Raw genomic sequence first — 15,782 nt, forward strand, 5'->3', positions numbered from 1 at the left:
TTGGAAACAATCCAGTAATTAAAGAATTCTGGACAAAATTATAAATTATAACACTCTGTCTTTGTAATATAGATATCAAAAAATGTAATCTCGATTGTATATATCTGTTTAAATATTGTATTGTTTACTGTTAACAGTGTATTGCGCAATAACCGGTCCGATTGAACCGTTTTTCTATTGTTCTCCATTGTTCTATTATTGATCGTTGTTAATGGCGGCGGTTGTTCTGTATTGATTGTTTACGTGTGTAACTGTGTATTGCGCAATAACCGGTCCGATTGGACTGCTTTTCTATTGTTCTCCATTGTTCTACTATTGATCGTTGTTGACTGAAACAGCTGCTCAATATTGATTGGTTACAGTTCTATGTTTGAATGTTGTAGTTTACAGAATAAAAATATAACTTTGTATTGCGCAATAACCGGTCCGATTGGACCGCATTTCTATTGTTCTCCATTGTTCTATTATCGATCGCTAAAATTTACATAATAAATATATGTGTTTATGAAATAATATTTCCACCAGTCGTTTCTTTGAATTTATTTTCAGCTTGAGGATTTATTATCGAGAATCCGAAATGACTTATCTGAACAGTTATAGTTACCGCTCCTATAGATAGACAATAGTAGTGAGATATTAAATCCTAATTTAAATAAAAAGTATTTAAAAAACAATAACTTCAACTAGCTAGTGAATTCTATTATATTTTTAATATTTTCTTTTGGTAATTCTAATTGACACTAAATTGAATAGGTTTTGAATAGATTTGAATAGAAATTCTTTAACTTTAACTAACCTAGTCAATTTAGTATTTACCCAAAGAGATACTAGTATCATTTTATAATACTTATAATATTTTTATTATTAAATTTCTCTAATATAAATGTCAAAGAAATCGAGTAAGAATAGTATTGATATTGAAAAAACATTAGATGATTTGGGCATAAGTGATAATAAAGATACAGTTGTAACTAATTGTGCTCAAGTTAATTGTAATATAGATTATGAATACTATTTATATTGTAAGCATCATCTAGAACTATTGATTGCCGGTGGAAAAACTAAGGATTTCTTGGGGAAAATAATAACTTTTCAAGAATTAGATGCTATGAAACCCGATAAAGTAATAAAATATTTTAAGATTTATGAAGAAGCAAGATTAGCCTGAATAAATGATTCTATTTCAGATGGTATTGTCAAATGTTATTCTAAATTATGTAACCAGTTAATACCAATTGATGATGAAAATAAATTATATAGTGATTTGAAAAATGACTACTTAGTTATGACTGAATTACAAAAATGGGTTGGTTATGCTTCATTTCAATTAGGATCGGTTATGACATTAATTTCTACTGGTGTCATAACATTTTCGAACATCAAGCCTATGGAATATAAATCAGGTAAGAATGAAACAGATGACGCTGTACTACAACCGAACGTCGAAACAGAAAATGAATCAGAACAAAAATTAACTAAAATAAATGAGTGATGGCGTTAAGAAAAAGGCTAGATCCGAGAAACAAATTAAATGGGCAAGAGAATTAGGTAAAAGATCTGCAGAATTAAAAAAAGCTAAGAAAAAGAAATTAACTGATATAAATGAATCACAGACTTTATCTGATATTGATTCAAATAATAATCCATCTGATTCTTCTAATGCTGGAAGTAATTATAAATTATATATTTCAATTGGATTAGTAACAGTTATTATATTATCCGGTGTAATATATAAATTAAAATTCAAATCTGATGATAATGATTCCGATGATAATAAACCTATCATACCAGAAAATAAGTCAAATCATAAAGTCATTGAAACTAAATCTAAATTATTATTAATGGATTAAAATAAGATGAAAAAAGAACAATATTTAAGAGATTTATATTATAACCCAGAGAGTGAAGTATCATATTCTATTGTTTCAGAATTATGGGATAGAATTAAATCTGATAATGAAAATGGTGCCGTATGGCACCCACATGGTGATATAAAATATAGTGAACTAAGATTATGGTTACAAAATCAACCAACATATCAAATTCATAAGAAAATGGATAAAACTTATTTAACATGAAAAGTTATGGTTTCATATATCGATCAACAATGGCAAGCAGATTTAATTGACATGAAGAACTTAGAAGAATACAACAAAGGATATTTCTGGATATTAAATGTTATAGACATATTCAGTAGATACGCATGGTCAATTCCAATAAAAAATAAAACTGGTATAGAAGTGACAAATGCTTTTAAATCTATATTTAAAGAAGCAATTCCAGATAAGATACAATTTGATGAAGGTAAGGAATTCTATAACAAACATTTCAAAAAACTATTATCTGATAACGATGTAGAATATTTTTCAACACACTCAGATAAAAAAGCATCTATTATAGAAAGATTTAATAAAACATTGAAAACTAGAATGTGGAAATATTTTACTGCTAATGAAACATATAAATATATCGATGAGTCTATAAATATATTCGATGATTTGGTGAAAGGTTATAATAATTCTAAACATAGTTCTATAAATATGAAACCTATACAAGCTAGAAAAGAAGATAATTCAGAAATAGTTTGGAATAATTTATATGGAGCATTTGTTACACATGATTTCGGTGAACCTAAATTTAAAATTGGACAACACGTAAGAATATCTAAATATAGAAAAACATTTTATAAAGGTTATACTCCAAATTTTACTGAAGAAATATTCAAGATTAAAAAGATAATATTAACTAAACCATTTGTTTATAAATTAGAAGATTTAAAAGATGAAGAAATATTAGGTTATTTCTATGAACAAGAATTATCACTTGTACCAAATCCAGATGAAATAGAATACAAAATAGAAAAAGTATTGAAAAGAAAAACTCTAAAAGGAAAAAAGTATTCTTTGGTGAAATATAAATGATATGATGATAAATTTAATGAATGGATTTTATCTAGTAAAATTAAAAGAATAAATGAATACAGATTTATTTATATTCGAACCGCATAATATGTTAGTTACTGGTGTAACCAATTGTGGTAAAACACATTTCATATTAGACTTGTTAGAAACTATTTATAAGAATCATTTTGATAATATAATATTATTCTGTCCTACTTATGAAATGAATAAAACATATAATAGAGATATAGTTAAGATGAAAAAGTTTATTATATTAGATCCTAAAACAGTAAAAGAAAATTTAGATAATTGTATAAAAATAGCAATTGATACTTATAAAGGATCAAATACATTATTCATTATAGATGATTGTGCTAATCTACATGATTCAAAAGTGAGAGAAAGTGAGTTATGTTATCTAGCTTTCTCTGGAAGACATTTTGGGATAACAACATGGGTTTTAAATCAAAAATATAATTCAATTATTAAAGACTTTAGAGAGAATATAAGATTTCTAGTTTTATTCTACAATAAAGTTAGAAAATCTATGCAACAATCATTGGAAGAAAATCAAATTATACCAACTGAATTACATGATGAATATATGAATAAATTAAAGAATAATAAAGGTTCAAAATTATTACTGAGATTACAATTTCCATATGAATATAAATTTATAAAATAACTATTTATATACCTATGTATTAGATAACCTAATACCTGATACCCTATTAGATACCTTAAATACTTAAAACCCCCTTTTTATTTACTATTATTTTATACAATTTTCAACCTTTATTATTATTTGATTGTTAGATAATTAATTTCTGAATCACTTTCATCATCACTCTCCAATTCATTATCAGGCCCTAACAATTTATTCAAATGCTCTACCGTATCTTCATAAATAATTGGTTTATTGATATACTTATTAGGCATCTCAACTATATCTTTATTTTCTGATATAAGTTTCATAGAATCTTTATTATCAATGCGCTTTCCTGTATTTTCATTATCATCTTTATTAGTGTTTGTTCCTAATATTTCATTTACAGTGTTTGATCCTAATATTTCATTAGCATCGGTTAAATCTAATTCATTTTTATTAGGTGTTGCTAATAAAAAGTCTTCATATAATTCTTTACCATTTACTTTTTTATTTGAAACAAATTTTGTAACATATCTAAATGGGTGTTCTATAAATTCTCTTAAACCAACGCGTTCTATAACATTAGTAATATGTGAATTTGTATTCATATGTTTATTCCAATTTGATGGAGCGTTTGAAAATTCACCTTTACAATAATCACAATAATTTCTATTTTTACTAACATTTAATATTATTGCATTATTATATGTAGAAGGTATTACATTATTTGATGTAGAGGGTATTACATTATTAGATGTAGTAGGTATTACATTATTAGATGTAGAAGGTATTACATTATTAGATGTATTAGGTATTACATTATTAGATGTAGAAGGTATTACATTATTATCAATTACATTACATAAATTATCAACAACTTCACTTTTATTATTATCGATTTCTATTAGTTTAGTTTTATAAATTTTGAAAATAGGATCAAATATCAAAGCTATATTACAAGGTATTACATAATATAAACCATCATTATTTTCATGTGTATCGATGTATGGAATATGTTTATATACTTTACCTTCCATTTATTATATAAATTTTCATTAAAGTTAAAATTTTAATACATAACACTATTTAATTGAGAATTTACAATATTTAATTGCGCGTCAGATATAATATAAATGTGCATTTTAAAATTTTTGATTCCTTTTTTTTTTGTCATGAATAATTGTATTCCATCTTTAGTGTTTTGTAGTTTTTTTCCAGAACCATGTAATGAATTATCCTCTGTTGTTCTAAAATCTAACCATAATGCATATTTATTACCGGTATAATAATCAATTTGATTAATATTACAATTTTCAGATGATTTCACTTTTTCATTCGTAAAATGTTTTCTAATTTCTGGCCATTGATCTATCATTCTCATTCCTTGACAAAATATTTTATTTGCTATTCCTTCGATAGTTATTTCTACTTATGTTATTTCAGGATTATAATAATTATCAACATTTATTGCGCCATAAGTATATGTTGCAATGGTAAAAAATATTAATATACCTTTAATAGATCTTCTTGGGAAGTTAATATTCTCATTAATAATTTCATCATTTGCATTAATAGTTACAGTTTTAAATTTATCAATATAATCATATAATAATGAAAATCCTTGATTGTATTTAGTTTGAATTATACTTGAAATATTTTCATCAGTTACTGTATCATATTCTAAACATATATAGGTATATGGCCTATATTCGATAATTTATAACTCATATCTTTATTAACGCTAGATATTACAATTTCATTTACAGGAGCAAATGTTATTTCGAATATAACCTCTTCTTGAATTGCGTATTTATATAAAGGTGCATTGTCAAAGTCTAATGGAATTTTATATTTGCTTCCATATATACTTTTTATCAATTTATCTACAGCATTAGTTAATATTGCGCTATTAGCTTCTGATCTTAATTTATTTTGGTTTTCTGATTGGATTCCTTGAAATATCATATTATTTCTATTTTCTTTAGTTAACCATAAATCTTTATAATGCATAAATAAATTATAATCATCTAATGAGAAAACTGTTTCTGGACCAATCTTTATTGTTAACTTTTTAATCAAATATCTCCCAACATTATCGACAACATAATTATTATTATTACCGATTACTTTTATATCGGCTGATAAATAAATACTATTTGGAACATAAAATGTATTTTGTGTTAATCGACGGATTCTAACATATAAAGTTTCATCGGGATTAATATTAGAAGGGTTATGAGTAATTATATGATGTGATCTTTCTGCTTTAATAGCATTAGATATTCTATGATTCTTAGAAGGATTGATATAACTCCCACTCATTTATTTAACAAAAAAATTAATTATTTATTTTTTATCATGTTTACTAATCCAAAAATAATTGCACTTACAACTGTAATTAAAAATAAAATAATATATTCAGCAGCAAAGTTAAGAATATTCCCAGCAGGTTTCAATATAAAACCAACAATTGATGCAATAACTCCTGGCAATGCTGCAGCAGATTTTTTAGATAGTTCCCATAAATATTTTGCTAATTTCTTTAAACCATCCTTAACTTTATCTTGTATAGAATTATTATCATTCGGGGGTTTATCTGGTTTGTTAGGTGTAGGAGTAGATTTCAAAGCATTTGATATTGCTAAACCAATTGTTGTAAATAACATAGTTACTGCTGTTAGAATTGAAAGAATTGTTATTCCTTCAAACTTAAATAATAATTTTATTCTATCTTTCAATGATATTCTAGAATCTGGTTTGATTAGATATCTTTTAAAAACATCTTTTAATCTATCAATATTATAATCATATGATTTTAATAATAATTTAATTTCTTCTTTTTGTAATTCTATGTTATATTCTAAATCATCTTTTTCTTTTTCTAAACGTAATTCTTTTTGCCTATATTCTATTTCATCAATAACTTTATTATCTCTATCTTATTTTGATTGTTCTATTTCTTTATTTTTATCAGTTAATTCTTTTTCTAAAAATCTAATTTTAAAATCTCTTATACTTTTATCATGCATAATTTTACCAGATGCATGTCTTATACTAATAATTTCTCTAATTGCTTTATCAGAAAATATATCTAAATCTTCTAATTGTTGATCTGTTGCATCAAGTAATCCCTTCGGTAAAAGTTTTTCAGTTTGAACTTCTCTTGAATTAGGTCTACTAGTTTTGGAAGTTATATTCTGTTCAGAACTTGTTTCTGGTTCTAAATTATTATCGATTGTTTCAAATAATTCATTAATTCTTTGTTTAAATACTCTTTCATTTTTAATAATTTCTTCTTGTGTTACATCTTCTATTTCATTACTATTTCTTATTATTTTAATTCTATATAGTAATGAGTCAGACTTAAGCAAAGTTGATTCTGCTAATATTTTGTTTTGTTTTTCATAAGAGATATCAATATAATAATCATCTTTCAAACGATAACAATATTCACCATCTAAAAACTTTAATTCTTTTACTAAAAGTCTGGCACCTCTATCATTGATATTATATCCAGATTCTTCAAATACATGTTTGAAATTATAAATATATTCATAATATTCTAAATTTTCCTTTAATAAACCTGGATTTTCATTTTCAATAGGTATTCTCGATCTAGTTCTTCTATCAAATTCATCTGTTGATGGGGCTTTAGAACCACTATCTGCTAAATTGGAATTATATGCTGATTCATTACCATCATCAATATTAGTTTCTGCATCATTATAATCATCATCAATATATCCTTCATTATTAATTCCCATTTCTCCCATTTCATAATCTTCTCCGCCTTCTGCCATTTACATAATAAAAAAATTAAAATTTAAAATATAATATTCCTCCGATTACAATTCATATACAAGTTATAGCTAATTTAGTATTTTCATGGGATTTATTATCATCATTTAGTTTAATTATATCATGTTGAATATTATCAGTTTTTATATTTTCTGATGTATTGTAATCTTTTATTTTAGAATCATTATTTAATTTAATATTATTAGTTTTAGTTTCTGTTGATTGAATGTGTTTTTTATTTTTTTCACCTTCCATTAATTTTGGAGCAGTAATAATCTTTTTATTTATATCATTAAATCCAAATGAATTATTTATTGTTGCAGTTTTAATTAGATTAGTATAACCAATTATGTTTCCCATCTTTAATACTAAATCATTAGAAATAATTAATAGATTAGGGCCTATACAATAATTTAGTCTTACATGTGATTAATCTAAATAATTTTGATATCTTACAATGTTTTCTGGAATAGATCTATTTTTATCATTATGAATGGAATCTTCAAATAAAACTTTAAATTGTTTTTGTGTATCGAATGAAGTATTTAAATTTCCAATTATCGGTGATCTTGTTTCAACTTATGTATGTATGAAATCTGAATAACCTTTGAATTAGTTTATATTTAGAATTATTCAAATGATCATTCCAACTAATTCCACATCCTGTTGTTGCGCGATAAACAGCAAAATTTAATTGGTTCTGCCAATACTTCATATTAGATTTTAATAACCATTGTTTTTCATCTTTCAATTTTTTAAAATCAATTAAATATACATGAAATATATTTTCCATCTTTGCATTAAAATTATTAGTTTCAGTAACATAAATTTCTAAATTAGTTAATGAATCTAAAACTTCATTTCTATACGTAATATCTTTATTAAAATCTATTGCTGGAATATTATATTTAATTGATTTATTATATTGGAAAGCTTTTGGAAAACTATCTACCATTTATATAATTAAAAAATTGATAATTTATTAATTCTTTTAATAATTTATCTTGTTCTTCAACTGTTATATGGCCATTTAAACTTATTATATAATCTAGTGTATTCTTTAATTTATTAATTTCTTTTATATTAGTTTTAATTTTTTCTTTATTACTTTTTATATCTAATTTTGAACTTATACCAGTTAAAACACTTGATGATAATCCTAATACACCAATTGATATAGCTAAAGGTGTTAATGGTGAAAATATTGCTAGAAATGTTATTACAGAACTAATTGTAACCGAACCACTTATAATCAAATAATATATAATTTTACTTTTTAAATATTTTTTCTTTTTTATCTTTAAGTCACTTTCAAATTCTAATATTTGTTTTTCTAAATATGTTTTTAATTTAGTTTTATTTATATCATGAGGAATAATATCAATATTTTCAACTTTATCTTCCATTTATTTAGCAAAAAAAATTACTAATTAGTAAATTTATATGCTACAAATATAACAACAACAGTTCCACCTAAAATCCAAATTATTTCATATTTCTGTTGTTCTTTACTTGGGGTATAATAATCTGATAATTTAGGTTTGTATAGATTTTTCTTTATTGGTTACCGCGTTATATAAACTCATTGCATCATCAACTGATTGAAAATCTCTATGTGAAATCTTCTGATCATATAATTCTTTATTGATGTAATCCATATAGTTTTGTCTTTTTTCTCTATATTCTTCTGCTGCTTTATTGTATTTCTCTAATGCTAAGTTATGTCTTCTTTGTTCTCCTAATGAACTATTTTTATCAATATGCTTAAATAAATAACCACCACCAGTAAATGCTAAAGCGTTAACAATTGCCGATCCTATAATAGTTATAATTGCAGAAGCCATTTATTTAGCAAAAAAATTATGCATTTATATGGGAGGAATATATTTTTGTTTTTCCAAATAATCAATAGTTAAATTAGATAAAGTAACTGCTAATATTAATTTTAGAATATCATTTATATCAAATCTATCAACATTAACACTTCCCATTTTGAATACTTTTTTTAATACCATTGAATAACCAACAGTTCCAACTGATAGTAATGCGCCATTATATAATCCAGTTATTATCCACTTATTATCACTCATTTATTTATCAAAAAAATTACTATCATCAAAATATTTAGTTAACTTATTTATGATTAATTCAACATTTATTTTATTACTAGTTTCATTTGTATATATTTCAATTATTATTTTTTTAATATCATCGATGATAAAATCTTCATCTAATTCATAAAATCTTAAAGATTCTCTAATTAAATTAGTAATCTTTTCTACATTTAAAGTTTCTTTATCTATTGTTGTTTCATACTCAAATGTTGTTTCATTAGAAAATGCAATATTTTTAATATGTGTAATTACATCATTAATGTTAAATTCCATTTCTTTCTCATGTTTAAAATCAAACCCAAAACATATACTCGGTCCAACAGTTAGATTCATTTATATAATGAAAAAATTACTCTCTACATCTTATAACTAATTCATAAATTACAGGAAAGTTATTCAAATCAATTAAATAACCATTAAGATTTCTTATTTCTAATTTAAAATTATTGAATTTAGGAATGCATGGTTTGAAATCACATTCAGTTAAATTATAATTTATTTGAGTTCCAAATTGTTTAACATTTTTTAGCGGTAAAATATTTAATATACTAGAACTACAAATTGATTCTTTAGTTGCTTCGAAAGTTTTTGTAGGCTCGATTAAATTGCAATAAATATAAAAGTGTGTAAAAGGTATTATATTTGAGCCGCCTTCTGCGTTTCCAGTAACTGTTAGCGGTTTAATTCCTAACATTTTAGCCAGTGGTTTGTTTACCATAAATTTATGTTGTTCATTAGATATCTTTATTCTAATTTTATTAGTACTATCAATTTTATTAAATTTAATTTCAAATACAGAAGTGCCTCCGATTTTCAACCGAGCTTTTCTATTAATTTCCTGCGCTAATGATTCTAAATTATATAATCCTGGTTTTAAAAATATATGAAACCATTTATCTTTATTTCTCATATAAATCATAAACCCTCTATGTTCAAAAGTTTTATCTGATATATTATAAAAAGAATTACATAAACTTATATTTACTAATTTTAAATCAACACAATTCTTGAATTCTCTATCTAATTGTACTAGTAAATTATGAGATTTATAATTTGTAAGCCTTCTAGAATCTACAAATATTCTGTATTCTTTTAATTCTACCGTTTATTTTACATATTTTCTTATTCGAAATCTATTTCATGGTGACCTTTTTCATTCTTACCTTTGTATACGAAATAGAAATCTCCAGAACATAATTCTTCTAGATCTTCACTTGATAATCTATGAAATCTATCTGGTAAATATGTTCTAAATTTATATGTATTTCCTTTTAATCCTTCATATTCTAAGTGTATAACTAATTTATCTCCATAGTTATTAGTAACTGTATCAATATTTGTAATTAGATATTTCTTATGGATTGTTAATTCTGTTAACTTTTTGAATCTATAATCTACAGATTTTACATTTGAAGTATCTTTTATTCTATTTAAGAATTCACTGTGTGCTTGTTTACTCTCCATTTATAATACATAATTTTATTAAAATTTGATTAACACGTTAGAATTCTTTTCATTATCTCGTTCTCTTTTGTTTCTTCTCTTTTAAATTTTAAGTATTCATCTAAATTACAACCATAAGCAACTGTATGAATTCCATCATCTAAAATATATCTTTTATCATCAAATGGGTTTAGACTTATCTTTTCAATTTCTTCAATAAACATTTCATGATCTTCAGATCTTAAACATCTCATCTTATGTTTTCTAACTTCTTCATTGAATATACAATTGATGTAATCTTTGAAATGAATATTCTTTTCTACTACACTTTTGGTTATTCCTTTTAACTTTTTAGCTTCATGTTCTTTAGTTTTATATGAATACATTTTAGATCTAATACCAATGAATTCAATCATTTCTTCACCGCCTAATTCATCTTTGAATTTACCAGGACCTTTTTTATTATCATTGCTAAACAATTCATGATTTTTAGGATAGTTACTGAAATCAAAATGATGTTTTAATGTTTTTAAATCATCAGTTATGTTATCAGTTTTTATCTTTTATATGTAAGAATCGGTATCAAAATATAAGATTTCTATATGTTTTTCTCCAAAAAGTGGTTGTAATATATTATAATAGAATTCATACATTAGTAATTTTGATAATTCTAAAACTGAAGCGCCAACATAGATTGGTTTATTAAATTTCATAGATGTTCTTCTCATTTTAACTGCAGCTAAATTTTCATCAAATATTCTGTTACCAATGAACTTAGGATATGTTTGTAAATGTCTAATTCTTTTACCATTACTAACTAACTCAATATCATTTCTATTTCTAATATTTTCACAAGTCTTACCATAGAATGCATTATTCATTAACTTGAAGAAATCTTTCTCGAAATCAGTTTTAGCTTCAGTTCTCTGTTTGGTGTTAAAATCTATATATTTTTCTAACCACTTAGATTGACTGAATGAAATATATCTATGTACTTTTTTTAGGATCATTCCTTGTTTTAGATAAAACTTTAACATTCTATAATGCACTACATAATTATATTTATCTTCTTGAGTTACCATTAACTTTTCTGTATGAATATGATTTTCAGGTTTAATTCTTTTTTGATAATTTGATAATTCTTCATGAGTTACAGTTTTATGTTCGGGACAGTATGCTAGATTTCTAGATTTAAATTTTTTATCTTCAGGATATTCTAAATCTACAACAAAGAAGTAACCAGTATCTGAATCATCTGCAATATCTAGAATTCTTTTCTTCCAATCAAATTTATCATTATTTTCACGTTGTAAAACTTCAGTTAATTCAAATACTCCATAAGGTTGTGGTTCCATCATTGCCCAACCATACAAATTATTTGCATCTATATATAATAACTTATATCCAGGGTTATCATTTACATTGAAATATCTATCCCCTAATACACCTGAAACTCCTCCTCTTATAGATTTTTCAAATAATAATAATTGATCGATATTTGTTAACAAATCCATTTTTATATCTGTAAATTTTAATCCACAATCCCATGTTAATCCTGGACTTGAATAACAATGACAAGGATCAATGATAAAATATTTTAGGTTTACATCTCTAAACCATTCGAATATATCCGATAATAATAATACATCCGATTTTAAATATATATCTACTTATTGCCCATGATTTTTCATTCCAAAATGATTCCAAATATTCAATGTTCTATTATAGACTTCATCTTTAACATATTCATTTTTTAATTCATCATAGAATTGTTCTTTCAATAATTCAGTTATGTTAAAATCATCATGATTTTTATAGAAAGAATATGGAATTGCTCCTTTATATCTCATTAATTTAAAATCATCATTATTTGGGTAGTGTTGTTTTAATATTTTTAATTCATCATCAACTAATGATTTTGATAAGTTATCTAATGAACTATTTAAAAATCTATATGAATCTATAAATCTTAGGCAACCAAATTGGAATGATATATAATTCTCAGATGTTTTAGCTAACATTCTAAATTTATAAGTTGGTATTTTATCTTTTGATCTATTTGAATTTAATCTTTCTATTTCATTATTAATTTCTTCTATTTTATGGCATAACTGTTTGATGAATAAATGTGCATCATATCCTGATAGATTATGAAATATAACTGGTACAAAATTAATTTTCTTAGCTTGTAAGTTACAATTCTCATGTGCAGCGCCTCTAAACTTTCCATTCAAATGATCATGGTCTCTTACTTTTTTATCTTTATCATTAAATATCTTTTCACAATAATAACATTTATCTGCAAACGCAAATTCTTCTTTATCTTCTTCTGTCATTATAATTTCTATATTTGTATTCAATAATTTACTAAATCTTATTTCATATTCAATTAATAAGTCACAAAAATGATTGATAACATTTTCATTTCTATAATGATAATATTCACTTTCAATTAGTTCTGGATAATCAGATTTTATATATAACCCGAAAGCTGCAGCTGATTGATGAATCTTTTTAATAGTATTTGTTTTTGGTGGTTCATCTGAAAAATCATTTTCATTAGAATTTAATTTCTTTCTTTTATAATATATTTTTTTTCTATCTTGATCAGTTAATTCTTTATTTAATGATTCAAAATCTCCATATATTACAAATGGTACTTTATTTTTGTAATCATATTTTTTGAATTCTAATATTTTATCCTTTTCATTTGGTAAAATTAATTTACAATAATCATGATTTTCACATAATTGTTTATGATTTAATAATGCACTTTCATTACTGAATCTATGTAAACATTTTCTACAAAGATATATTTTATTATCAAAATCATTTTCTGATTTAAAAAATAAATCAATTCTTTTAATCCACATGTAATGATTCTCATAATATAATATATCTATAACATCGTTTGAATCATAATCTTTTGATAGATATAAAGGTTCTAATGTATAATGTTTAATATTATTACCTTTTGTTTTTGGTAATTTGATTAAATCGAATACATTTATCTTTATATTATTATCTCTTTCTATTTTTGGGATATTTTTAATTCTAACAGGATACTTATCTATCTTATAATTATTTTCAAATGGTTTATAATGAGTTGATCTAAAACTATGTGTAATATCTTCTGTTGGATGTAAGCAACTTATTATAGCCCATAGAAAACATTTATCATCTTCATTTTGTACATTTATTACAGCATTAGTTTTAAATGGTAGTTTAATATAACTCGATGCTTCAATATCTGGTTCTTTATAATATGATACATTATTTTCATCAATTGGTTTTGATTTAGTTAACTTATTATATTTTGTGTTATAAACATGTAAAGTTATAAATATTATTTCATCAAATAATAAACCAGATCCTTCAAAATATTTCTCTTCTATTTTAGTTTTTACTTCATTATAACATTTATCTAATTTATCATCTATATGTTGTTTTGAAATAATATGTTGTGAATGAGAATTTATATTATATATTGGTTTATCTTCAGATTTTATAAACTTTTCTTTAACTGATATACTAATTTTAGGGTATTCAACATCTGTAATTATTTTTATTATTTCTTTCATATTTTCTAAATGTTTTTTATTTTCTTCTAATGTTTTTCCTTTATGAAATTTAAACTCGATAGCTGCTGGGCCAATATCACTTTTAAATGCTTCGGTTATCTCTATATCTGTTTTATTATCTAATGAATTAATATAATTTCTTACATCTTCCATGTATGGTCTTTTATTGTTTAATTTATTTTTTATGCTTTTAATTGTCTTTTGTTTCTTATCATTATCATTATCAAAATATTCTTCACCTAAAATATCATTATTGATATTTCTAATATGACTTTTAGATTTTAAATGTTCATTATAATATCTTTTATCACTGAATGATTGATTACATGTATCACATTTGTATGTTTCTTTTTCATTCTTTAATTCTTCTAATTTAGTTTCTAATATATCATCTTTATATTCTAGTTTCAATTTATTCTCTAAATGTGTTTTAGTTTTATTGTGTCTTGCTTTTTGGGATTTATCTATATTGATATTACATGTTGGGCAGTAGTACTTATTTGCTTCCATTTTAATACTAAAATTTTTATTAAAATTGATTTTAGAAGTTATTCATTTATATTTTATTCATATATATGAATATTTTAAGAGTAATAGGGAATATCTTGTTTCATATCAAAGGTCGAAAGGGCTAGTGAGTAAAAAATGAAAAATATGAAAATAATAATAATTTCTATTTGAATTAGGAGTGAAACTCATATAAAATGAAAAATAAATTCGAGTGTGCGAGAATTATTTTTCATTTTATATGAGTTTCGCTACTAATTCAAATAGAAATTGTTATTATTTTCATATTTTTCATTTTTTATGAGCTCGACCTTTCGACCTTTGGTATGAAACAAGATATTCCCTATTACTAGTGTCTTCCAAATAATATTTGACCTTGTAGGCCGACTTAAAAAGTTTTTCGACTGATGCCGCGTTGAATTTTCGTGCGTTCATGCTGACGTCTCGATCTCCTTCAGTCAGCAACAGAGTGCAATGGTTTTATAGGGGTACAGACAATATTGTCGCATTCCAAACTAAGTTACTGATAGGCTGGAGTGTCTGAATTTCATGAGATTTGCCGAAACCCGCATTGTAACATTGAGGTGTTTTTCATGTGCTTACATTGCCCCATGGAAAACCAAGTAAGCGATTGGTGTGGTTTACTGAAATGCATGGGGATTACTGCAATCCGTATTGTTAGATAGAGACGTGTAAGTTTCAAAATACGTTTCCGAAAAATTGAATCTATTATTATGATAATCACTATTATTCATTTGCACATATAAATGGCCAACTTCAGACCCAGGTA

Source organism: Tubulanus polymorphus, chromosome 10 (assembly GCF_964204645.1).
Source record: "Tubulanus polymorphus chromosome 10, tnTubPoly1.2, whole genome shotgun sequence".
Classification (NCBI taxonomy): Eukaryota; Metazoa; Nemertea; class Palaeonemertea; order Tubulaniformes; family Tubulanidae; genus Tubulanus; species Tubulanus polymorphus.